The sequence below is a fragment of the Oryctolagus cuniculus genome, chromosome 20 (assembly GCF_964237555.1).
Source record: "Oryctolagus cuniculus chromosome 20, mOryCun1.1, whole genome shotgun sequence".
In the NCBI taxonomy this organism is placed as follows: Eukaryota; Metazoa; Chordata; class Mammalia; order Lagomorpha; family Leporidae; genus Oryctolagus; species Oryctolagus cuniculus.
Window position 1 is genome coordinate 13393583 of NC_091451.1, and position 25712 is coordinate 13419294.

Below are 25712 nucleotides of genomic sequence, written 5' to 3' on the forward strand. Positions count from 1 at the left end.
GTGGTGTTCCACTGTCTGGATGTACCACAGCTTGTTCCACACTCAAGGACATGGTGGCTGCTTCCAAGTTTCGGAAATAAAGAATACAGCTGATGTAAACTGGGGCAGGTGTAGGTGTTTGTGTGCACATACGTTTTGAGCTCCTTTGGGTAAATATCAAGGAACCTGATTGCTGGACTGTATGGTGAGAGTATATTTAGTTTTATCAGAAATCTGCAAACTGTTCTCCAAAATGACTGCACCACCTTTGCATTCCCACGAGTAATGAATGAGAGGTCCTGTTGCTCCACAGCCCCGCCAGCATTTGGTGATGTCAGGGCTCTGGACATTATAATAGGTCTGTAGGCCAGCTCATTCTTCCTTGTAACCTTCTTGGCTGTGAGAAATGGTGAAAGAACCAGGTAAGCCCCAAGAAAGCAGCAGGAGGCTCTACAGCTACGGACAGAAAGACAAACATTGCTGGTAAGATCACTTCTCATGCTAGGGCTGGTGTAAAGCCGAGTGACACTTCCTTGTCACCCAAAGTCTGCAATTTACATGAGGGTAAATCCATATTGCACTACAAGGGCAGACTTTGTGTGGATTTTTTACAGCTATGAGCAATGCTCAGGAATGGGTAAATTGTGACGGGGAAAGAAATGCAAAAGGCTATTAAAGATATCCTTGAATGTTTATAAAATGTTGCAGAGGGATGGAAAGAGGTACCAGTGTAGGGAGAAGAGGCATTAGGCCTTGGGGAAGTAATTCAATGACTGCAGGTTTAGCAGAAGGTTTGATATCGACGTGTCCATGTGGGAAAGGGAAAGAGCTCTCAAAATAATGTGTCCTGCTACTTTGGGGATATTTAAAAGTCATGTCCTCTCCCCTCTCTCTCTCTCTCTTTTTTTTTTTTTTTTTTGTCATCAGAAAGAAAATGCAGAAATGCAGTGGTTAGGGCTTATGCAGTGACTCACAAACACCTTGAGTCAGAAAATAAAGAACTCACGATTCAGTGATTATGTGAATTCATCCATAAAGCATCAAGACATTAATGTGTGTGCATCAGGACAGCCCAGAAAATCAGCGCAGGTTCAGGTTCATAAGACCAGCGATCTGTCACAGGGGTGAAGGCCAGTGCTGAAGAAGTCAAAGCAAGAACATGAACACACATTGAGACCACACCACACTGTTGTGACTCTTTTAGGGAATAGAGTTGGCTCTATTCCCTAAACCCTGGGGAGAGCCCAACTCCACCCCCACCCCTGACTCTGCTGCTCCCATTTCCAACTCAGCAGTCAGCCCAGATGCTGGGCAAATGTAAAAGAATTTCTGCCTTGGAGATTAAAACCCGAAGTCCAAACTGGTCACCTCCCGTCTGTGCCTCCCTTTGCCGGGATACAAGGAGCTTAGCAGTCTGAGGAGGGACAAAGGAGTATTGTTAAGGCGCGCCTGGTTATGAGAAGGCTTTGCAGCTCAAAGCTTTTATGCAGCTATCTAAGCCGTTCTCCCCCGGGGGGACACTGTGTGCCTGTCCCAACCTCACCATATCGGTTCAAAGAGAAATTTCAGCCAGACGCAGCGAGTGCACCGGATATCTTGGGACTTGGCAACATTATTAAGAATTTCTATCGCAACGTCTCATCCAAGCCCCAAACCCCAGCCCCACTAGATCTGGAATTGGGTAGAGAACTCTTTTTTGGAGAGTTGAGTCCAAACGTTTCTCTCACAGAAGCTGGCAGAGAAGCAGCCCAGGGTGGGGTGCAGTGGTGTGAGGACTGTCGCAAGGGTGGGGAGCAGGGGGTGAAACCTGTCCCAACTCCTTTTGCCCTCTCAGTTCTGGCCTTCCGGGAGAATTCTGCCACATTCTGGAAGGGCTGCCATTCCACCTCATCCAGGTGTCCCATTATTGTCTCAGATGCTAATTAACTAATCAGTGTGTGTGTGTGGTGTCTTCTCTTGTCTAGTATTATGCTGTTTCGAGGGCTCTCAACTTCAAGGAACTTGTTACTCACGTCAACAGCCTTTAAGGTATCAAGAGCTGGGCTAAGGTAACAAAGATTGAGACCTACACACAGAAGAGTACTTAAAAAGTTTGTTGGGGTGTGGCCGGTGCCGTGGTTCACTTGGCTAATCTTCCGCCTGCGGCGCTGGCACCCCAGGTTCTAGTCCCAGTTGGGGCGCCGGATTCTGTCCCGGTTGCTCCTCTTCCAGTCCAGCTCTCTGCTGTGGCCAGGGAGTGCAGTGGAGGATGGCCCAAGTGCTTGGGCCCTGTACCCCCGTGGGAGACCAGGATCAGTGCAGCATGCCCACCATAGCAGCCATTTGGTGGGGTGAACCAATGGAAAAGGAAGACCTTTCTCTCTGTCTCTCTTTCTCACTGTCTAACTCTGCTTGTAAAAAAAAGTTTGTTGGGGTGCAAATTTTTGAAGTCTATAGTTTTTGTTCAAAATATGCATTTTCCATGAACTTTCTCATGCCTCCTGCATGTATGGATTTCAAAGATTTTGCACCAAACTTATCGTTGATTTGTTTTCATTTTATTTGAAAGGCAGAGAGAGAGAGAAGGAGGGAGAGATCATCCATCCACTGATTCACTCTCCAAATGACTACAACAACCAGGATGGGGCCAACATAAAGCCAAGAGCCCAGAACTGGATCCGAGCATCCCACACACACCATCACCTGCTGCTTCTCAGGGTGTGCCTTTGCAGGAAGCTGGATGGAAAGTGGAGTAGCCAGGATGCTAACCAGGCTCTTGAATGGGAGATGCAGGAGTCCCAAGCAGTACCTAACCACCGTGCCAAATGCCCACCCCTAAACTTACCTTTTTTTTTTTTTTTTTTTTTGACAGGCAGAGTGGACAGTGAGAGAGAGAGAGAGAGAGAGAGAAAGGGCTTCCTTTGCCATTGGTTCACCCTCCAATGGCCGCCACGGCCGGTGCGCTGCAGCCGGCGCACCACGCTGATCCGATGGCAGGAGCCAGGTGCTTACCCTGGTCTCCCATGGGGTGCAGGGCCCAAGCACTTGGGCCATCCTCCACTGCACTCCCTGGCCACAGCAGAGAGCTGGCCTGGAAGAGGGGCAACCGGGACAGAATCCGGTGCCCCGACTGGGACTAGAACCCGGTGTGCCGGCGCCGCAAGGCGGAGGATTAACCTAGTGAGCCGCGGCGCCGGCTTCAAACTTATCTTTTATTTCCAGTCCTCGTGAACTTTCTGAAGTATCCTCATGTGGCAGATGAGACCCATACAAGATGGTCTATAATGAAGTGCTACCCCACGCTCCAACTGGTGCCTTGAAACCACATCTCCCACACAAGGTCTCTGATTATCTGTGTTCTACAACGAGGCCAAGTCCACAGCCAGGCTTTATTTCTACCATACTTTATTTGTAAGTTAAACTCAGGCTTTGGCTCAAAATTGACCAGTGTTTATAAATTTACCCCCTTCTTTCTGTCAAAAGACTCTAGCCCCGCCCTCTTCTTATCCACAGCTTAGGTCAAAGCCTGCTTTCTCTTATGTCCTTCAGCAAAGGCCAGACATGGGAAGGAAACAATGGCATCTTTGGCAGAATTTTTTCATATTTGTGAGCAGGGTTGTCAGGTACAGAGTTATGACTTTCCCAGGGAATATGAAGGGGACTTCAAAAAGTTCAGGGAAGATGGACTGAAAAGATAAGTTTACCCAGGTGCAAATAAAATTTGAAATCCATTCATACCATATGAAGGGTCTTGAAAAATTTCAAGGAAAATTATATTTTGAAAAAACAATGCATGGCATTAAAAATATTTTATACCTAAGTAAACTTTCATTCCATTTTTCCACAAACTTTTTTAAAATAGATAATAGTTTTTAAAAGATATTTATTTATTTTGAGAGACAGAGACATACAGACAGACAGACTGACAGAGATCTTCCACCTGCTGGTTCACTCCTCAAATGCCCACGACACCCAGGGCTGGGCCGAGTGGAAATCAGAGGCCTGGAACTTGATCTGGGTCTCTCACACAGATGGCAGCCAGGGCTGGGCGAGCCTGAAGCCAGGAGCCCGGAACTCCATCAGGCTCTTCCATATGAGTGGTAGGGACCCAACTACTTGAGCCATCACCTGTTGTCTCCTAGCGTGAGCATTAGCAGAAAGCTAAGACCGGAAGCAGAGCTGGGACCAGAACCTAGGCACTCTGGTATGGAATGTGAAGGTCCAGGAGTGTCTTCACCACTTTACCAAATGCTTGTCCCTTTTCATGAACTTTTGAAAGTATGTTCTTGTAGAGTAAAAGGGCCAGGGTGCAGGGAGGAAAGAATAGTGGGGTCTCCAATGACACAAAGGAGGTTCTCAGAGGGGATGAGTTCTTTGTCCTGGAACTGCATGTCTGTGTTCAGAGTGGACAGGCTAAGAGGGGAGTAGATTGCTCAAGGGCCCATTTTGAGTAAGGTGCCGTGTATGAGTGCCCTGTGGTTGTATCATGGGAGATTAATACTCTGTCACATCCTTGGACTCTTACCATTGAAGTCCAAGTTCATGTTCTAGTAAGAAATTGGGCCCATTGGGTTCCAATTCCTACCCTAACGGCTGACTTGTCACCAGGCTGAATTGAGCTGGCCAGTGCCCCAGTATTCTCTAAGAAGGTTCAAGGAGGTCCTGGTGCTGCATTTAGGAATGTGGATACATGTGGTGGCTGTGGAGGAGTGACCAGGAGTAGGGAGAAGGAAGACAAGCAAGACTTCCCTCTCGAAATCACTCGCCATGTTGCTCCCACCCAACACAGTCAGGCCTCTGGACCACACCAGCTCTGCATTCCTTCTTTCTTTAAGTGCAGAAAAATGGCTGAATACATCATTTCCCTTGCAGGATGTGAGATGGGCTTGGATTAGAAGTATGGGCCCAACTTAACTCTGTCCCCAGACTTGCGTCTGTTCCTTCAAGACTTGGGCAACTTCCAGACCACAAGAACATACTGTATAATAGGAATCCGGTAATGCTCTTGTGGTCATCACTTAATTGCTTTGAGGAGGGATATATATAATGGAGATCCAGACAACATCAAGAGCGTGTGTGTCCTCTCTGATCTGAACGCTTATCCCCCAACTCCCCTCAGTCCCTACTGCCATATCCCTCCCCAGTGTCCTAACCAGGGGAGGCAGGATTCAAAGTGCTGGCATTCAACTTGAGGGGTGGGTGGGTATAGTGGCACAGAATGGCCCTTGCACTTGCAGGTTGTGGTTTTATTGAGTTAGTTGTCAACTTCCCTGAGTCTCAGCTTTCTGCCTTACTCATGGGATCAATACTTTTAAAATATTTTAATAGTTTTATTAGAAAAATGATTCATACTCCTTGTAAAATGTTTATATAATATAGAAAAGAACCAAGCAGAAACTGAAAACGTTCTACTAAATCTCTACACCCAATGATAGTCTCTGTTAATGTTTGGAAAAGTAATTTATTTACATATATATAATTATATGTATATAATTTTATATAAAATAAATCATATGTTCCATACTTTTCTCTCTTTAAAAACATTTATCTATTTGTTTATTTGAGGGTCAGAATGACAGAGACAAAAGAGATCATCTATCTACTGGCCCACTCCCCAAAATTCCTGCACCACAATGCCAGCCCTCGTTCCATAATTTTCTAGAAATTGTTTCAGTTGGCATTAAGTAGTGATATCTTTCCATGCTTATAAAATGTAATTCTTAATCATAATTTTTAGATTGCTATTTATTTTCTCAATTTCAAAGACAGAGATTTCCCATCTACTGGTTCACTCTCCAAATGCAACAACAGCCAGGGATGGGCCAGGCTGAAGTCAGAAGCCAGGAGCTCAATCCAGGTCTCTCGTCTGGGTGGCAGAGACCCAAGAACTTGAGTAACCATCACTGTCTCTCAGGGTACGCATTGGCAGGAAGATAGAATTGTGAGTGGAGCCAGGACTTGAACCCAGGCACTCTGACAAAGGACATGAGCATGCCAAGGGTGCATATTAACCATTGTGCCAAATGCCCACGCCAGTTCTCCGACATAAAGTTTAACAGCTGCATAGTATTTTATTCTCTAGATGAATCATAACAATAATATTTTACTTACTAGATCTCAATAAGTATACGCTTAGGTTCTATACTTTTTTCCCCTTTATTTTGTCATTATTTCTGCTTTAAATATTGGGGGCACTGCTTAGCCTTCTCCTAACATGGATGGTGAAAAATATTCAAAGATGTTACTCAAGGAAGGACACAAAAATTCTAAAATGAGGGTGGATGGAGAGCCTAGTTAGGATGTCCCCCCTCCCATACCAGAGTACCAAGGTTCGATGCCTGCCCTCCGCGTCCTGACTGGAGTTTCCTGCTAGTGTAGACCTGGGAAGCAGTGGTGATGCTCAAGTGATTGGAATCCTGATACACATGAGGGAGGCCTGGACTGAGTTCTCAGCTCCCGGCTTTGGCCAGGCCCAATCCCAGCCTTTGTGGACATCAGGGAATGAATCAGCAGACGGGAACTCTGTCTGTCTGTCTTTCTGTTTCTCTGTATCTTACTCTCTGTCTGCCCAATAAATAAAAAGCTTTTAGAGATTTCATTATTTATCAGAGATGCAGAGTGACACAGAGAGAGGGAGAAAGAATCTTTCAACCTCTGGGGCTGAGCCTGGCTGAAACCAGGAGCCAGGAACTCCACACAGATCTCCCATGTGGGTGGCAGAGACTCAAAGATTTGAGCCTTCATCAACTGCCTCCTAGGGCGCACATTAGTAGAAAGCTGGGTCCAAAACAGAGGATCCGGGACTTGAACCAGGCACTCCAATACAGAATGTGGGCATCACAAGTGGCAGCTGAGCCAACTGCACCACAAAGCCAGTCCCATAAAACAAATTTCTCAAAATTGGGGCCGATGCTGTAGCGTAGCCTCAGTGCCAGCATCCCATGTGGGCACTGGTTCAAGTCCCAGCTGCTCCTCTTCTGATCCAGCTCTCTGCTATGGCCTGGAAAAGCAATGGAAGATGGCCCAAGTGCTTGGGCCCCTGTACCAATGTGGAAGACCTGGAAGAAGCTCCTGGCTCCTGGCTTTGGATCAGCCCAGCTCCTGCTGTTGCGGCCATCTGGGAAGTAAACAAGCAGATGGAAGACCTCTCTCTCTCAGCCTCTGCCTCTCTGTAACTCTGCCTTTCAAATAAATAAATAAATCTTTAAAAAAAACAAATATCTAAAAATTTTTAAATCATAAAATGTCATGTAGGGAAGGTGCTGTGGCGTAGTACACTAGGCCTCCACCTGCAGTGCCGGCATCCCTTATGGGCACCCATTCAAGTCCCGGCCACTCCTCTTCCCATCCAGCTCTCTGCTATGGCCTGGAAAAGCAGTGGAAGATGACCCAAGTGCTTGGGCCCCTGCACCCATGTGGGAGATCCGAAAGAAGCGCCTGGTTCCTGGTTTTGGATCAGCTCAGCTCAGGCCATTGTGTCCATTTGGGAAGTGGGCCAATAAATGGAAGACCTTTCTCTCTGTATCTCCCTCTCTCTGTCTGTAACTCTACCTGTCAAATAAATAAATAAAATATTTTTAAAAAACTGCCATGTCAGTAGAAGGAGGAATTTAGAGTGGAAAAGATCTTAGACAACATTAGAATCCCTCCCCTCTGCACATGGCTTCCAATCTCATGTCCATTGTGTTGTATGTCCACTGCTATTCCACTGGCTTCAGTAACAAGGACATCTGGGGAAATTTATTCTGAATATCCCAATGGATTTGTTTCAATGCTGAAATTTTTGCTCTGCAGTAGAAGCACATTCTTCTCAAGAGCGTCTTGTTCTGGAGATCCTGAGTCCACACCAGCAGGATCCCCTAGGCCCTGGAAACTTGTCCCCAGGATCAGCTTGTTCCAGAGGCTGGGAGTCTCTGACATGGCCAATGATCAACAGCAAGTGTTTGAAAGGAGCAGGGACCCTGTGTCACACCCCCTTCCCCCCAGCACTGTCTTAGTTTTCCTGCCTAGGAATCTGCCTGTTGTGCCCCATCACCAACCTCCCCCACCATTTTTTTTTTAAGATTTATGTATTTATTTATTTGAGAGGTAGGGTTATAGTCAGAGAGAGGGAGAGACAGAGAGAGGGGTCTTCCATCCACTGGTTCACTCTCCAGATGGTCACAAGGGCTGGAGCTGGGCTGATCCAAAGCCAGGAGCCAGGAGTTTCTTCTGGGTCTCCCATGTGGGTACAGGGGCCCAAGGACTTGGGCCATCTTGTACTGCTTTCCCAGGCCATAGCATAGAGCTGGATCAGAAGTGGAGCAGCTGGGACTCGAACCGACGCCCATATGGGATGCCTGCACTGCAGGTGGAGGCTTAGCCTACTGCAGCTTAGTGCCGGCTCCCAACCTCCCTTCTTAGGCATGCGATGTGTCTATGTGTTCTACCTGCTTGCCTTGGGTGGACCCACTCCATAGAAGGAAAAGGACTTGTGTTCCCTCATACGGACCTGGACCTGGATATGCAGAAATTCCTTTTTGGGAGATTGCAGTGTCCCAGTCACCTCTCTGGAAACTCCTAAGCTTACGTCTACACACAGCACAGAGTCACAGGTGAGGTTCCAGCTCCGTGTCCCATTACTTCATCTGTGGCAGAGCACAGATGATCCTTAACCTGCACCTTGGACATTGTCAGAGGAGTCTCCTTCTGCCTCCACCTGAGTGACGTGGCCCGGCCAGGTGTCTGCCTACAACCTGTGCCAAACTGATAGGCTGTGCATGCTGCTTTGGGTCTTGCACAGTGCACAGATGGTATGCATTGATTGGAGCCAGGGACTGGGGGGTGGCGGCGGTGTTCTCCCCATTTGCCCTGTTACCCTAGTCTTTTAATACCACTAAGTTTCACTGAAATGATGCAAAATTGAATAGGAACACAGTATGCAGTAGTTAAGGTCTCCATTTTAAGCAGTACATAAAGCTCTATTAACCACCAGATGACCAAAGCACACAGTGGTCAGGTCAGAAGGACACAGGAGTGGCCTTTTGACCCAATGGTTAAGATGCTACTTAGGGGGCCGGCACTGTGGCACAGTGGGTTAAAGCCCTGGCCTGAAGTGCCAGCATCCCATTTGGGTGCCAGTTCGAGACCTGGCTGCTCCACTTCCAGACCAGCTCTCTGCTGTGGCCTGGGAAAGCAGTGGAGGATGGCCCAGATTCTTGGGTTCCTGCACCACATGCAAGACCTGGAAGAAGCTCCTGGCTCCTGACTTTGGATCAGCGCAGCTTCGTCCGTTGCAGCCAACTAGGGAGTGAACTATCAGAGGGAAGACCTCTCTCTCTCTCATTCTGCCTCTCCTCTCTCTGTGTAACTCTTTCAAATAAATAAATAAATAAATCTTTTAAAAAAATGCTACTTAGGGTGCCTACATCTCATAGGAGGGTGCTTGGGTTCAAGCCACCACTCTGCTTCCGATCCAGCTTCCTGCTAATGCACACCCTGGGAGGTAGAGATGATGGCTCAAGCTGTTGGGTCCCTGCTACCCACCTGTTTGACTTGGCTTGAGCTTCACAGCCTGGTTTCAGCCCAGCCTCAGCTGTTGTATTGGAGGAGTGAACACGGATGTACAATCTCTAAAGAAATAAATTTTAAACATTTATTTAAAGAGAGATGGTTGGGGCTGGCATTGTGGCACAGGCGGATTAAGTCACTGCCTGCAATGCCAGGACCCCATATGGGTGCTGGTTCGAGTCTTGGCTGATCCACATCAGATCCAGGTCCCTGCTAATGTGGCTGGGAACACAGCAGAAGATGGCCCATGTCCCTCCCATGTGGGTCCCTGCATGGAGCTGTTGTGGTCATTTGGGGAATGAACCAGCAGATGGAAGATATCTCTCTCTCTTTCTCTTTCTCTCTCTTCGTATGTCTCTCCCTCACTCTCTCTCTCTCTCTCTGCCTTTCAAATAAATAAAACCATATATTTAAAAAAAGAAGTAGAAGGGAAGTTGGTGATGGAATGAATAGACAAGGTAGATTCCTAGGGCTCAGGGCTCCGGGAAACAAAACAAAACAAAAACCCAAACCACCCTGACCACCAGATGGCGCTGAGAGACAGCCTCCCACCCCTTGGTGGGACGTGCCCAGGATTTCGAGAGGCTGTGCTACCAGGATGAACCCCCTCACAGGGAGGAGCCGGCAGAGACTTCCCACAGGGACGAGGCCTGACACCCCTCCAGGGAATCCCGAGGTTGGGCGTGGCACGGTGAATTCCTGAAGGGTCAGAGGAGATAACACATCCGCTGGTTTCTGGCCAAACCACTGTGGGGAAAGAGAGAGGGGAGTTGACATGGCCAGGTCCACTCATTCTGTCCACACTTTGCCTTTCTCCTCTTTTCTCTGAGTCCTGGGGCTCTTGGGGCTCACTCATGGCGACCACTCGGCCTGGTAGGCGTGCTGCAGGTGAACACTTGCTACACACAGTCAGGAAGAACAGGGTCGAGTGCTGACTCTTCCTGAGCTTAGCCGTGTCACTTGGCCTCAGTTTACTCATCCATAAAATGGAGATTAAAAAGAAAAGCTTTGGGGCAGGCCTTGTGGCACACCAGGTCTAACCCCTACTTGGGATGGGTGCCTCCCTTTACCAAGAGCCTGGTTTGAGTACCCCACTCCTCCGCTTCTGATCCAGTTCTTACCAAGGTGCACCCTGGAAGGCAGCAGATCACGGCTCAGATATTTGAGTCCTTGCCACCTACATGGATTGTGTTCTTGGCTCCTGGCTCCGGCCTGGCCCAGCCTTGCTGTTGCAGGCATTTGGGGTGTGAACTGGGAAGTGAACCAAAGAATAGACGTTCTCTCTCTTTCTCTACTTCTCTATTGCTCTGCCTTTCAAACAAATAAAAATAAACAGACAATTTCAAGAATCAAGATGATCCCTTATAAAATGTCCAGCATGCTCCAGGACAAAGCCAATGAACACTGGCTTTAAATGCTTTATTTTTCAGTTAAGGTGTTGGAGAGTTTTCACTTGTCCACAGCACCGTGCAATGGCTGGCTGCATCCCAGGTATGTTTGGCTAATATGGCCAGGTCCTCTCATGCTGTCCACACATTTCACTTCTCCTCCATTCCCGTCCCACAGTTCTGACATCAGCCAACCAAGCCAACCTTGCGTTCTGCATGGTAGCAGCCCCGTGTCCCAGATCATTGGACGTTGTAAAGCGTCCATCGACTCTCTAGCCCCAGACTGAGGGCAGCCACCACGCAGGCCCTGCTCCTGTTTTGGCGTGGAGCAAACAGAGGCACCAGGAGTTCCTAGACCGTCCTCAGACCACACGGCAGTGCTCAAGCAAGAACTCACACTCACTGCCCCTGACACTGCCTCTTTCTGTTGGGGAAGCAGCTGCCCGGAGCGGGGCGGTTCAAGGCCCTGGAAGAGGCCCTCTAAGGTCCAGATGCCCCGGCCTGAGCCACCTGCTCCTCTACGCTCCCCCTCTCCCACACTCTGGCCCACAGCAGACATGCAACACACATGTTGTCCAACCCAAGATGTCCCCTGTGGGGACACAGGTGCAACCGATTTTAGGGATCAAGTCAGGGTGGGAGAAAGACTTTTTTCTTTCTCTCATCCTGGATCTGTCATGAGCTGAAGAGGAAATAGTAATGGCCAGCATCTACGGAGTCCTTACTAAGAACTGAGCTAAGTGCCATAGCTGGAATCTGAGCTTTGGAAGTGGGACCCCAGAGGCCACAGCTGGCCACCCTGAGTACCCGTGTCCGGAGCTGCCTAGCACCTGCAGCAGAAGGGGAGCAATGCCCTGAGCGTCTCTGGCTTCTTGGAAGCCCCCAGTCTCTCCTCACGCTGGCTCCCCAGGTTACCAGAGGACCTGCCATCTGCTGGGAGCTGGTGCCTGCCCGGCTCCTCCTTCCCCTGGTTGTGAGAGCCACTGTATCCACCTTTGATGAAAGGAGAAATCAGAGGACGGGTTAAACTGTGCATGTTATGATGTTACATGATGTTATGATGTTACATGATGTAACATGATGTTATGATGTAACATGATGTTACAAATTCTCCAACACTCCGGAATTCCAGTTAGACAGCTGGACTGACCAGGTCCTCATTCCCCAAGCTCCACCAGCTCCCAACTTGCCCTCCTTTTCCCTCCCCCTCCTGCTCCCATCTCTTTGAGTCCCCCTCCACCTGGCTCTCTCCTGCCCTGGACAGACCATTTTGCCTGCTACATACTGGCACAGCATCCGTTCCACCCTGTGCTCCCCTCTGGGGCTGTTGTTCCCAAGAAGATCGCTGAGCTGCCTGGCACACCGGTCAATACAGACCCCCTGTAGGTCCTAGAGGGCATGAAAACACAGACCTCCAGGCCTGCTGAGCCCAGTGGCCAGGGGTGCAGCCGCAATGCATATTTTCAATCAGTGCCCTTGGGATTTTATGATGTGAGGGTCAAGTTGGAATTGCTGCCTGCCACTTCACCGGAGTCCTTGCTGACCAGGCCCTCCCACTGCCCGGCCCCTCCCTGTTAGCTTCCACATCCCTAACCTTCGGGCACTCAGCAAACCATTTAGTCCTTTATAGCTTCCAGTGCCTTCCTTATTTAATAATAATTCCTAGGTGTCTACAAACTGCTCGCCCCCTCCCCTTGCCTTATAATAACCCTCTAAGGAAAGAACTCCAATTACTGCTTTACCAAGGAAGAGCCGCCTGCTCTGCTCAGCTCTCTCTGACTCTACAGCCACCATGAGCTTGCGTGTGTGTGATAACTGTGCTCACTGCCTCATGTCTAGCCCCCTCTGGGAAGAGCCAGGAGTCCAGGGAAGGCAAATCTCTTTGTGTAGATTTAATTCACTGCCACACTTTCCTTCCAAGCACAGGGCCTGGTAAATAGCAAACAGTAACTATTTGGCAGCCAGTAACTGAATGACTACATGAGCGTAGTTAAGACATTATCCCCGGCCGGCGCCGCAGCTCACTAGGCTAATCCTCCGCCTTGCGGCCCCGGCACACCGGGTTCTAGTCCCGGTCGGGGCACCGGATTCTGTCCCGGTTGCTCCTCTTCCAGGCCAGCTCTCTGCTGTGGCCAGGGAGTGCAGTGGAGGATGGCCCAGGTTCTTGGGCCCTGCACCAGCATGGGAGACCAGGAGAAGCACCTGGCTCCTGGCTTCGGATCAGCGCGCTGCGCCAGCCGCAGCAGCCATTGGAGGGTGAACCAATGGCAAAGGAAGACCTTTCTCTTTGTCTCTCTCTCTCACTGTCCACTCTGCCTGTCCAAAAAAAAAAAAAAAAAAAGGACATTATTCCCCAACCCACAACACCCACACTGAGGGGGTCTGCCTCTAGGCTGTCCCGTGTCCTTCCGTCTGCACACCTCTCTGCACTTGGATGGGGCCTCTGAGACTCTGAGCCTCTCCATCCCAGCCCGGGGTAACCCCGCTGCTCCCACACGCTGCACGGTAGGAACAGCCTCCTGACTGCCCTGACAATCCAGGGGCTACAGAGCTCTCCCTGCGGCTGCTGACGAAGAGGCTGGACTGGGAACTCCTGGGTGTCTGAAACCCCCTCCCTGTTTTCCTCTTCCTTGCTCCCTTCCCTTCTTGTCTATCAAGGAGAAGAAAGGGTGCTTTAATTTGGGGGAGTTTCGCTGAAGCAAGAGGGGCCATTCTAGAGCCCAGGGCTCTGCTCAGAGAAGAGAGGTGAGGTGGGGAGGTGGGGTTTCTAGAAGGAATAGGCGGAGGTGAACTGCCAAACATTTCGCCCCTTCTCCTAGAGTTAATCCTGACATCTGTTTATCCACTGCAATCTTGCAACAAAGGGAGCTCCTGGAGAGCAGATACAGTGTCTTGGCCATCTTCTATCCCCCAGGGACCTCGCAGTGTCTGGCAAACATCAGACCTCCAGCAAATATTTGTTCAGGGAATGGGTAACAAAGGCTACCTTTTGTAGATCACTTGCTACGTGCCAGACACCATGCAGTGTCATTCACAAGGTGGGTTTGGCACACACTTAGCCCTGGATCAAAAATATTTGGAAAAAATTTAGGAAAAAAGTTGCATCTGTGCTGAACAGGTAGAGATATATTTTTCTTGTCATTATTCACTAAGCAATAGAGTATAACAACTTCAAAACAGTATTTATTTATTTATTTGAGAGACAGAAAGAGTTCCCATCTATGGGTTCACTCCTAAAATGTTTGCAATGGTTGGGGGTGGGGTAGGGTGGGGGAAGCTAGGAACAGGGACAGTCCAGGTCTCCCATACAGGTGGCAGGAACCCAGTCACCTTAGCCATCACTGCTGTCTCCCAGGCCCTGCATTAGCAGGAAGCTGAAGTCAGGAGCCTGAGCCAGGAATTGAATCCAGGAACTCTGACAAGCATTCTAAGAGGTGTCTTAAATGCTAGACTAAATGCCCTTTTTTTTTTTTTTTTTTTTTTTTTTGACAGGCAGAGTGGACAGTGAGAGAGAGACAGAGAGAAAGGTCTTCCTTTGCCATTGGTTCACCCTCCAATGGCCGCCGTGGCCAGCACACTGCGGCCGGCGCACTGCGCTGATCCGATGGCAGGAGCCAGGTACTTCTCCTGGTCTCCCATGCGGGTGCAGGGCCCAAGCACTTGGGCCATCCTCCACTGCACTCCCTGGCCACAGCAGAGAGCTGGCCTGGAAGAGGGGCAACCGGGACAGAATCCGGTGCCCTGACCGGGACTAGAACCCGGTGTGCCGGCGCCGCTAGGCGGAGGATTAGCCTAGTGAGCCGGGGCGCCAGCCTAAATGCCCATTTTTTAAAAATATTTTATTTATTTATTTGAAAGTCAGAGTTACACAGGGAGAGGAGAGGCAGAGAGAGAAAGGTCTTCCATCTGCTGGTTCACTCCTCAATTGGCTGCAACGGCCGGAGCTGCGCCCGATCTGAAGCCAGGAGCCAGGAGCTTCTTCCAGGTCTCCCATGTGGGTGCAGGGGCCCAAGGACTTGGGCCATCTTCTACTGCTTTCCCAGGCCATAACAGAGAGCTGGATCAGAAGTGGAGCAGCTGGGTCTTGAACCGGCACCCATATTGGATGCCAGCGCTTCAGGCCAGGGTGTTAACCCATTGTGCCACGGCGCTGGCCTCTAAACACCCATTTTTTTTTTTTTTTTTTTTTGACAGGCAGAGTGGACAGTGAGAGAGAGACAGAGAGAGAAAGGTCTTCCTTTTGCCGTTGGTTCACCCTCCAATGGCCGCCACTGCAGCCGGCGCACCGCGCTGATCCGATGGCAGGAGCCAGGAGCCAGGTGCTTTTCCTGGTCTCCCATGGGGTGCAGGGCCCAAGCACCTGGGCCATCCTCCACTGCACTCCCTGGCCATAGCAGAGAGCTGGCCTGGAAGAGGGGCAACCGGGACAGAATCCGGCGCCCAGACCGGGACTAGAACCCGGTGTGCCGGCGCCGCAAGGTGGAGGATTAGCCTATTGAGCCACGGCGCCGGCCCTAAACACCCATTTCTATAACAACTATTCAGAGTATACAAACACTACTCCACATTATATAAGGGACCAGAGAATCTGTGGATTTTGGTATCCACAGGGAAATCCTGGAACCAAGTCCTGCCGATAATGAGGGCTATTGTAATTCTTTCCACAAATCTCAAGGGACAAGAATAATTACTATCGTCATTTTGCATGTAAGAGACTAGTGTAGAAAGTGTAAGACTGACACCAAACTCACCTCATAAAGCTGGACAGGTTAAGTCCAATTCCAAGGGACCCTTTCTTTCCCACAGCACTGCCCAGAGAACCAGGCCTAAACCAGGATGCTGTTTTATTGACTGTATAGGAATTTAAAATGTTTACTTATTTATTTATTTCACTTATTGAAAGGCAGGGAGAGACAGAGACAGGGACAGCCAGAGATCCTCCATCTGCTGATTCACTCCACAAATCAATCTATAACAGCCAGGGATGAACCAGGCCAAAGGCAGGAGCCAGAAACTCAATCTGGGCCTCCCATAGGGGTGGCAGGGACCCCAGTACTTCAGCTGTCACCTACTGCCTCCCCGGAAGTGCAATAGCCGGAAGCTGGATCAGGAGAGGGGCTGGGACTCAAACCCAGGCACTCTGAGATAGAATGTGGACGTTCCAAGGAGGGTCTTAACTGTGGTGCCAAATGCCCAGTCCCTTAGCCGTTTTTTAAAAAGATTTGTTGGCCGGCGCCGTGGCTCAATAGGCTAATCCTCCACCTAGCGGCGCTGGCACACCGGGTTCTAGTCCCGGTCGGGGCGCTGGATTCTGTCCCGGTTGCCCCTCTTCCAGGCCAGCTCTCTGCTGTGGCCCCGGGAAGGCAGTGGAGGATGGCCCAAGTGCTTGGGCCCTGCACCCCATGGGAGACCAGGAGAAGCACCTGGCTCCTGCCTTCGGATCAGCGCACCAGCCGTGGCGGCCATTGGAGGGTGAACCAACGGCAAAAGGAAGACCTTTCTCTCTGTCTCTCTCTCTCACTATCCACTCTGCCTGTCAAAAAAATTTTTTTATTTATTTGAAAGGCAGAGAGAGAGAGAGAGAGAGAGAGAGAGAGAGAGATCTTCCATCTGCTGCTTCACTCCCCAAATGGCTGCACTGGCTAGGGCTGAGCCAGGCCGAAGCTGGCACTCTGATACGGGATGCTGATGTATAAGCAGTGGCTTAACTTGCTGTGCCACAGTGCTGCCCCCCCTCTTAGCCATTTTTGATATCCCACTTGTAGAGGGTTATAGGCAGGAGGACACAGGGCCTGTGCTCACCTCTCAGGCCCTGTGACTGTGAATACAAGACCCTGACCATTGCCGCAGGGTCAGCTTGGTTCAGACCAGTTGACAATGGGCGCCCACGCAGGCCTCACCTCCTCTCACAAGGGTTCCCTAACTGATCTTCAGCTCAGAGCACAGGCGGGTTTTCTCCCTATCTTTCCACTCCATCCTCTGTTTTCCATTGTCAGACCACTTGTTATAAGCTTGTATGGTTTTAATGTGACTTGGCTCCAGAGCCGGGGCAGATGTTTAAACTCCAAAGATATAAGTTAATGGTAATCAGAGGGTTGAGGTTTAATCCAGTTATGGTGTTTAGGAGGTGGGCCGTGGGAGGTCCTTAGATCACTGGAGGTGCACCCTTGGAAAGTAGTTCTTGCCAGAGGCTTGATTATAAAAGCCAACTTGGGTCCAGCCTCTCTCTCTTTCTCTCTGTCTCCTTTCTCTCTCTCTCTCTCTCTCTCTCTCTCTCTCTCTCTCTCTCTCTCTCTCTCTCCTTTCTGGCTCATCGTGCAATCATTCCTCCACCCAGACTCCTTCTTGCCATGTATAGCTCTGTGGCACCTCAGGACTCTGTCAGCAAAGAGGCCATCCCCAGAGCCAAACCAATGGGGCCATCCAGTCTTGGACTGTAAGCTCTCAAAACTGTGGCCACAAGAAGAAACCTTCTTTCTTTCTTTCTTTTTTAAAAAGATTTATTTTATTTATGTGAAAGACAGAGTTACAGAGAGAGGTAGAGACAGAGAGAGAGGTCTTCCATCTGCTGGTTCACTCCCCAAATGGCCACAATGGCCGGAGCTGCTCCAATCCAAAGCCAGGAGCCAGGAGCCAGGAGCTTCTTCCAGGTTTCCCATGCAGGTGCAGGGGCCCAAGGACTTGGGCCATCTTCTACTGCTTTCCCAGGCCATAGCAGAGCTGGATCAGAAGAACAACAGCAGGGACTAGAACTGGTGCCCATATGGGATGCTGGCGCTTTAGGCCAGGGCTTTAACCTGCTGTGCCACAGCGCTGGCTCCCAGAAACCTTCTTTCGTAAGTAGATTGTCTTAGGTATTTTGTTGTGACTAATACATAAGCTAATATCCCGCAGAAACGAGCTTTAGGTGTTTGGGGGCCTTTTCCCCTGGGATCCCTTGAGGCTTCTTGGGGCCTATCCAGCAGGTCTCGGAGGCCTCCAGTCCTACCTGCTCTCCTCCCTCTCCCACCATTGCTCCAGCCAAAGATGGCGCCCAGCACAGATTTTGTGGTGACTCACTTCATCCTACCTGCTTCTCCAGCTCTCAAATGTTTTGACCTCAAAAGTTGCTATGCTGGGAAACAATTTTCCCATTTTTCATTAGGACAAACTGAGGCAGGAAGCAAAGGGCCTACCCATACTTATAGTCAGGGGCATCTAATAGAATACTTGATGGAACAACTTGGAAGTCAGTTACGGTGAGTGAATGAATGAATGAATGGAAGGGAAGAGGGATGAATGAATGAGAGAGATGACTGTGTCATTGATGCTATTACCTGAATTTGGCCCGTGGCCACCGTAACCACAGTGTGACCCTCATTCTCAGTTCCATGGGCAGGAGGGAGCTACACAGAAAATGCCTTAAGACAGATTATCGGGGAAGAGAGTGCCTGAGACATCCCGATCCTTAATCCTAGGGTTCAGCTGGAGGTGGGCCAGCCTGGGGATCCATAGGGATTCATCCTATGGTATGGGGGGCTATGGTTGAGGGGTCCCCAACATCAGGCCTTCCCAGAGCCACAGCAGCCTCTGCTGTTTGGGGACCAATGGGGTTGGGGGTGGCAGAGGCACCAGAGACCCTTGCAGAGAGGCAGGCAGGACCCTTCCCGGGTTGCTAGCATGGGGTGGACAGGATCAGGTAGAGGGGACAACGTCAGCCAAGAAGGCTGGTAGAACAACCCCTAGTGTTCCGTGGGAGGCTCCATTCTACCCGCAAGTGACCTGGCTAGTGGCTTGGTTACGCCAGGATTCCTCATTGTGGAAGTCACTCTCCCTGAAGCAGGCGGGAGGGGGATGGCCCATTCTCCTCTCCAAATCTATTCACTCTGTGAGCACTAGGCCGGGACTAACAAGAATAAATAGAGGAGCTAAGAGGACGCTATTGGGACAACCAGGGAAATTTGAATATGACCCACGTATAAGATGACAGTATTCTATCCATGCTAAAGTTCCTGACAATATAAGGACACTCTTGTTCTTAGAATGTTACCGCTGAAGCACTCAGGGTAGAGAATCATGGTTTGTACAACTAACTCAGATAGTTGAGAGATATGTGTGTGTGTAGCAGACGGGAGAAAGAAATTTGACAAAATGTTAACAAGTGGTAAATCTAGATGAAGGTTATATGGCTTTCTAAATACTATTTTTGTAACTTCCATAGGTTTGAAATTTTCAAAATAAAAAGTTGGAAGATCACTTATTGAACAATCATTGGATCCTAAAATTTAAGTAACTCTATTATCTGACTTAATCTTCAAACCAACCCGTGAGACCTTGTGATTCTCACATTGCAGACGAGCAAACTAGAACTCCAGAGAGACTAAGAACTTGCCAGGTTTACAGAACTGGGCTTAAAGCAGAGCCCAGGGGCAAGCATTGTGGTGTAGCGAGTTAAGCTGCTGCTTCAATGCTGGCATCCTATATGGGTGCCGGTTTGGGTCCCGACTGCTCCACTTCCCATCTAACTCCCTGCTAATGCACCTGGAAAAGCAGTGGAGAATGGCCCAAGTCCTTGGGTCCCTGCATCTACATGGGAGACCTAGATGAAACTCCTAGCTCCTGGCATCAGCCTGGCCCAGCCATTTGAAGAGTGAACCAGTGTATGGAAGATCTCTCTCTGTAACTCTTTCAAATAAATAATAAAAAAAAGAAAAAAAAAGAAATGAAAAAGATCCTAAAGCAGCCGGCGCCGTGGCTCAATAGGCTGATCCTCCGCTTGCGGCGCTGGCACACCGGGTTCTAGTCCCGGTCTGGGCGCCGGATTCTGTCCCGGTTGCCCCTCTTCCAGTCCAGTTCTCTGCTGTGGCCAGGGAGTGCAGTGGAGATGGCCCAAGTGCTTGGGCCCTGCACCCCATGGGAGACCAGGGGAAGCACCTGGCTCCTGCCTTCGGATCGGCACGGTGTGCCGGCCGCAGCGCGCCGGCCGCGGAGGCCATTGGAGGGTGAACCAACAGCAAAAGGAAGACCTTTCTCTCTGTTTCTCTCTCTCACTGTCCACTCTGCCTGTCAAAAAAAAAAAAAAAAAACAGCCTAAAGCAGGATAGGTCACATGAGGATTGCTGTTGGAACACTGAGGGCCAACACTTTCTTGAGCCCTTCTGTGTGCTAATGGTATTTAAAAATCTTCCATGAATGTTAATTTATTTAGTTTTCCTTTCCTAAAAGATTTGCACTTTTGTGATAGATGATTTTGTTGGGCAGGTTAGAGGGAAGGAAGGGGAGCTTAAACACAGGGATGGGAGTATCGCTTGGTGTAGTCTCTTTCGCTGGCCATTTGGCAGTATCTACTGAAATTTAAAATTCACATTGTGTGGGGCCAGCGCTGTGGCATAGCAGGTACATCTAGGGAGTGAACCAGCAGATGGAAGACCTGTCTCTTTGTCTCTCCTCTCTGTCTGTAACTCTACCTCTCAAATAAATAAATAAATAAATCTTTCTAAAAAATTCACGTTATGTTTAGAGCCAGTGATTCTACTTCTAAGGTTTATTTTGTTTAAGATTTGTTTAGGGGCCAGCGCTGTGGCTTAGCGAATAAAGCCGCTGCCTTAGTGCTGGCATCCCATATGGGCGCCAGTTTGAGTCCCAGTGGCTCTACTTCTGATCCAGCTCTCTGCTACGGCCTGGGAATGCAGTAGAAGACGGCCCAAGTCCTTGAGCCTCTGAACCCACCTAGTAAACCCATAGGAAGCTCCTGGCTCCTGGCTCCTGGCTTCGGATTGGCATAGCTCCAGCTGTTGTAGCCATCTGGGGAGTGAACCAGCGGATGGAAGACCTTTCTCTCTCTTTCTTCTCTCTCTCTTTCTGCCTCTCTTTAACTCTGCCTTTCAAATAAACGAACAAATCTTTTAAAAAAAGATTTATAAATATTTGAAAAACAGAGTGACAGAGTCAGAAGGAGAGACAGAGAGATTTTCCACCTGCTGGTTCACTTCCTAAGTAGCTACAACAGCCAGATCCAGGCTATACTGAAGCCCGTAGCCAGGAACTCCATCTGGGTCTCCATGTAAGTGGCAGGGGCCCTGGTATTTGGGCCTTCTTCCACTGCCTTCCCAGGCACATTAACAGGAAGCAGAGGAGCCAGTACTTGAAACAGCAGTGCAATATGGGATGCAGGTGTTGCAAGCCAGCAGCTTAACCCACTGTGCCATAATGCCTGTCCCAACACTTTTAAATTTCAGACCATAAGACAGGCACATATATGGACTGAGAATTATGCACAACGGTATTCCGTGTAGCAAGGTATTTAAGAGCCAAAGATGAGAAACATCTTGAATAGTCATCATGAAGAAAATTAGGAAACTTAAAAAAAAAAAAAGGCAGCTCTAAGACTGTTGATATGTCACGCTTAAAGTCAACAGATGATAGTCAAGAGAAAAAAAGCAAGGGATGCTTCCTTTGTAATAAGTGTGAATGTGGATACATAATGCGCATTAACATACGCACAATTTGTAAGAGGGTGCTTCAAAAAGTTCGTGGTAGAAGTCAAAGATAGTTTTATTTTCATGCAAACAATGTGAAATCCATGCATAGTTTTTTCATAATAAGCATTTTCACAAACTTTTGAATGGTCCCTCCTATGCATGGATCTCAAAATTTTTTCCATGAAAATAAATGTATCTCTTAATTCCATTTCCCACATTTTGAAGTACTCTCTTATTATGAAGACATAATACTTCTATATGCATAAAATATCTTGAAAGGATACAAAGACTTAGAGCGGAAGCTGGGATCCTGGAGGAGTTACGTGGGGGCAGGAGGTGAGGAAGCCTGGTATTTCACTGCTTCTCTTCCGTGTTTGAAATCTAACTAAGTGCACGACCTAACCTAAGTGAATGAATGAACGGTGGGTGTCCCTTAGCAAAACCCAGAGGACTTGCTGTTGGGCTTCTTAGGCGACTCCTGGCCTGGTCAGTGTCCCACCGAACGGGGTTAATCTATCCCGGAGGTACCAGGTCTTGGTCTCCCGCTGGTCCACCCTGGGCCTCCCGCACCAGCAAGAACAGCTCTCCCGAGGGTCTGCGCTCCCAAAACCCTGCCTGGGGTTGGCCAGGGGAGCTTGTCAGCTGTGCAAATCCCCCAGCCTGCGCACTGAGCTTCAGTTTCCAACCTGGGGTGGGAGCAGGGGATGGGGGATTCCTCACTAGTGCTTGGGGTGAGTCTCACCAATGCCCACTTGGGGAATGGGGTTTTGCTTCCCTTGCAGCCAGGGCTGAGGGGGGCCTGCAGGACTGGAGAGAGAAATCTCAGCGCTCACTGCCCTCCTTGGGCATCTAGCCACCCGAGCAAGTGCTGAGTGTCCCCATGCCCTCCGGGTGTGGGATTATATTGGGTGAATGGAGGAACAGCGAGATAAACACACACACACACTCTCTCTCTCTCATACAGATTCTTCCAAAAACGTGTATGGATCTCAAAATCAGTTTCACACCAAAATAAGCTTATCTTTTAATTCCTTCCCCCCCCCCCCCCGTTTTTGCAGTCCCCTCCGGACGGCGGGGACTTTTTTCTTCCCCCTTTTTTTCTCCTCCAAATTACAAACCAGAACGTTTGGCCTCCCAGCGGGACGCAGTGAAAACAGGGGCTGCCAAACATCCGGGCGTTACAGGTCTCGCAGGTGGCCTCGAGGGGGCGGGGGAGGGTCTGCTTCGGCCCTCCCCACCCTGCGAGGGTCCCACGCTGTCGGCCAGCAGGTTCCCTAGGGCGCGCGGCCCGAAGCAGCCCCCGCAGAGAGCTCGAGGGCTCGGCCCGGGAGCCCCTGCTGCCCCCGGGGACCCCGCAGCCCTCCGCGCCGGCCGCAGCTCGAGCCCAGCGGTGCGGAGAGGTGGGAGGCTGGAGCCTGCTGAGGTCATTTCCTGTGCCTGTCCGCGAGCCCAGCCCGGCGCTCTGCCTTTAAGGAGCGGGAGGGGAGCCGGGGGCGGAGGGAGCCCGGCCCGGGCGCTGAATGGGGCGCTCGGAGGCACGGCCGAGCTTTGTGCAGCGAGCCTGCGGGCAGCCCTACGGCTCCAGCCTCTCCCCGCCCCGCCCACCGCGACCCCTGCTGCCGGGGAGCGGAGACCCGGCGGCCGCTCGGGACGCCGGCGGGAGCGACGCAAGGTCAGCGGCGGCGGCGGCGGCGGCGGCGCGCCCAGGGCGCGCGTGAGCCCGGTGCGCGGCGGGGACGCACGCGAGCTCGCGGAAGGTGAGCGGCTCCGCGCGTTCCGCGGGGCCGGCGGGCGTGGGTGTCTGGCGGGGCGGCGGGGGCCGGCTCCCTCGGGTCGGGTCGGGTCGGGAGCAGGTGCCTCCCTACCTGGAAGCGAGCGCCCGGTGGCGGGGAGCGCCGGGAGCCGCGCTGGTCGGGCTTGCGGAGCCGGGAGCGTCCGGGCACCCGCAGGAGTAGCTTTGCGGGGAGAGGAACCTGGCGTTGGGGACTGGAGTGATCCAGTTGCTCGGGGAAGCAGACGCGCAGGCTTCCACCTTGTGGGCGCTCGCTCACTTTCAACCCTGCCGCCCCTTCCTCTCCTCCTCTTAGGTTATTTCTCCTGTGATTTCTGGATGGTTCTCTCAGGGGTCCTTATGGGTCAGGCTGGACGCCTAGGGGCAGGTCAGCCGAGCGGAAGAGAAAACAGGTTGGGCGCCGAATGACATCAGGGCTTTGTGCCTTTGGAGTTGGAGGGAGGAATCGGTCGCGGGGGCGGCAGAGGCAGTGACGCCCCCACCCCTGCCAGGACGTCCCCGTAAGCTTTGCTAGGAGTCCACCTCGGCAGACACCCGTGGGCTGAGCCTGGGCGCTGCGGACAGGGGTGGAGGGTGATCGACGGAGCTCTTTCTGTGCAAGACTCCTTAGTTCCTTCGGGAAACTTTTTGGACTGGTTCTGCGCTCCAGGCACAGTGGGTGGTGCCGGCGCCGCGACTTCTTGCTTCCTAGAATATCAGCGTATTACTGTTCCCCTCTTGAAAAGAGGAAACTGGGACTCCGGAAAGTTGCGACTGACCCAAGGTCATTACAGCCGAAGAGAGAAAGAGGCAGGACTCTAGAAATCCTAAAGGCGGACCCGGGTCCACTGCCTGCTCAGAGCTGGCTAATGGTCAGGTGCTCCCTGTGTTGCCAAACTGGAAACTAACAATTGAGCTGGGAAAGTGTGGTGGCCCTTTGCCAGCGATGGGGGAGAAGTGTGCCCCCACCACGCCACTCTGCCCTGGTGCATTGCTGTCTATTCCCTCCCTCTCTTTCTCTCGATTTACTTATTTGAGAGGCAGAGTTAGAGAGAGGGAAAGAGATCTTCCATCCTCTGGTTCACTCCCCAGATAGCCACAAAGGTCAACGCTGGGCCAGGCTGAAGCCGGGAGCTTCTTCTGTGTCTCACATGCGGGTAGCGGGGGCCTGAGCACTTGGGCCATCTTCTGCCGCTTTTCCCAGGCCATCAGCAGGGAGCTGGATGGGAAGTGGAGCAGTCGGGACTTGAATTGGCATCCATAGGGAATGCCGGTGTCGCAGGCAGCGGCTCAACCTGCTTTGCCACAACACCGGGCCCTGCTGTTTCTGTTCTTACCTCTGTGAGGCCAAGCACCTGTGTGCTGAACTCTGTACTGCTTATGGGTTGGAGAACCCTTTATACCTGTGGTGGCTACTGTGCCGGGATTCCCTGGCCCCTGTTCCAGTGGGCTTCCAGCAGGCTAGCTGTTTAGCTGACATCCTGACCTCTACCATGGGGAAACCAACACTGCTGGCCCAGGTGTGACTTAGGATGGCCTCAGGGGAGGGCGGCTTGGCTTCCTGGAAATTTGAAATGTACATCACTTAACCCTACGGATTTCGGATTTCGTTTCTAGAACTGTCCTTTGGGTACCCTCTGGTGTACTGAGAGGATGTATATTCGTGGATGTTCACTGCAGCATTGTTTATTTTAGCAAACGGCTGGAAACCACCCAGCTATCTGTCAGTCAGGGAGCCTTAAATAAGACAGGAGAGAATATATCACAGCTGTTACATAGCCTTGGGGGTAGGAGGTAATGGCATTTGCCAGAGTGGTTAAGATGCCACTTGGGATACCTGCCTCATATCAGAGTGCCTGAGTTTGAATCGCCTGCTCTGCTCCCAATTCCAGCTTCCTGCCAGCGTGCACCCTGCAGCAGGTGATGGATCCCAGCCACCCATTGTGGGAGACCTGGATGGAGTTCCTGGCTCCTGGCTTTGGTCTGGCCCAGCTCTGGTTGTTGTGGGCTTTTGGGCAGTGAACCAGCAGGTGGGAGATCTGTCTCTGTCTTGGTGTCTGTCTTTCAAATAAAATAGAAACTCATTAATTGCTTAAAAAAAAAAAAAAAAACCTTAAAAACTGCTTGACCTCCTTTCCTAAGTGAAGCTGATAGTGTACACATCTGTGGGCTGTATCTCCTCCATGCCCAGGTCGTGGTTGGTTTTCCTTGTGTTCTCTGAGAGTCACAATACCTATCTTTTATTGAGTGCTTACTGTGTGCGTGGCTTTTGTAATATCTCCTTTGTTTCTCAAAATAATTCTGTATGATGGGGTCCATGAAATTGTCATTTTTGAAGCTCAAAGAAGTGGCGCCAAGCTGGCGTCTTTCATATGGTTCTGGCGAATACCTTTTGCCCTCACTTTGAAACATTGCCCTCCATTTCTGACCTGAGGGTCGGAGCAGGTAAAGAGACGGTGCAAGGTCATGGGATTATGTAGTGCCTGAGCCAGTGTTCACATCAGACCTGTTGGTTGCCTGAGTGTGGGGTCGTAGGTCCTACACGCTGGTTCTCTGTGCTGTTTTTATTTTATTTATTTAATTTTT

General features: G+C 50.6%; 1 protein-coding gene across 2 annotated transcripts in view; it reads left to right on the plus strand.

Annotated features, from left to right (window-relative positions):
- The first annotated feature begins 22972 nt into the window (after positions 1-22972).
- PLEKHH1 (pleckstrin homology, MyTH4 and FERM domain containing H1) overlaps positions 22973-25712 on the plus strand; it is a 56382-nt gene continuing 53642 nt past the window's right edge. The window contains exons 1-2 of one of the 2 annotated variants that reach the window (XM_051826353.2): positions 23004-23112; positions 25019-25156. The gene's annotated coding sequence lies outside the window, so the exon portion shown is untranslated. Of the gene's footprint in view, positions 23113-25018; positions 25157-25712 lie in introns of both variants that reach the window. The other variant, XM_008271834.4, reaches the window with a different exon arrangement.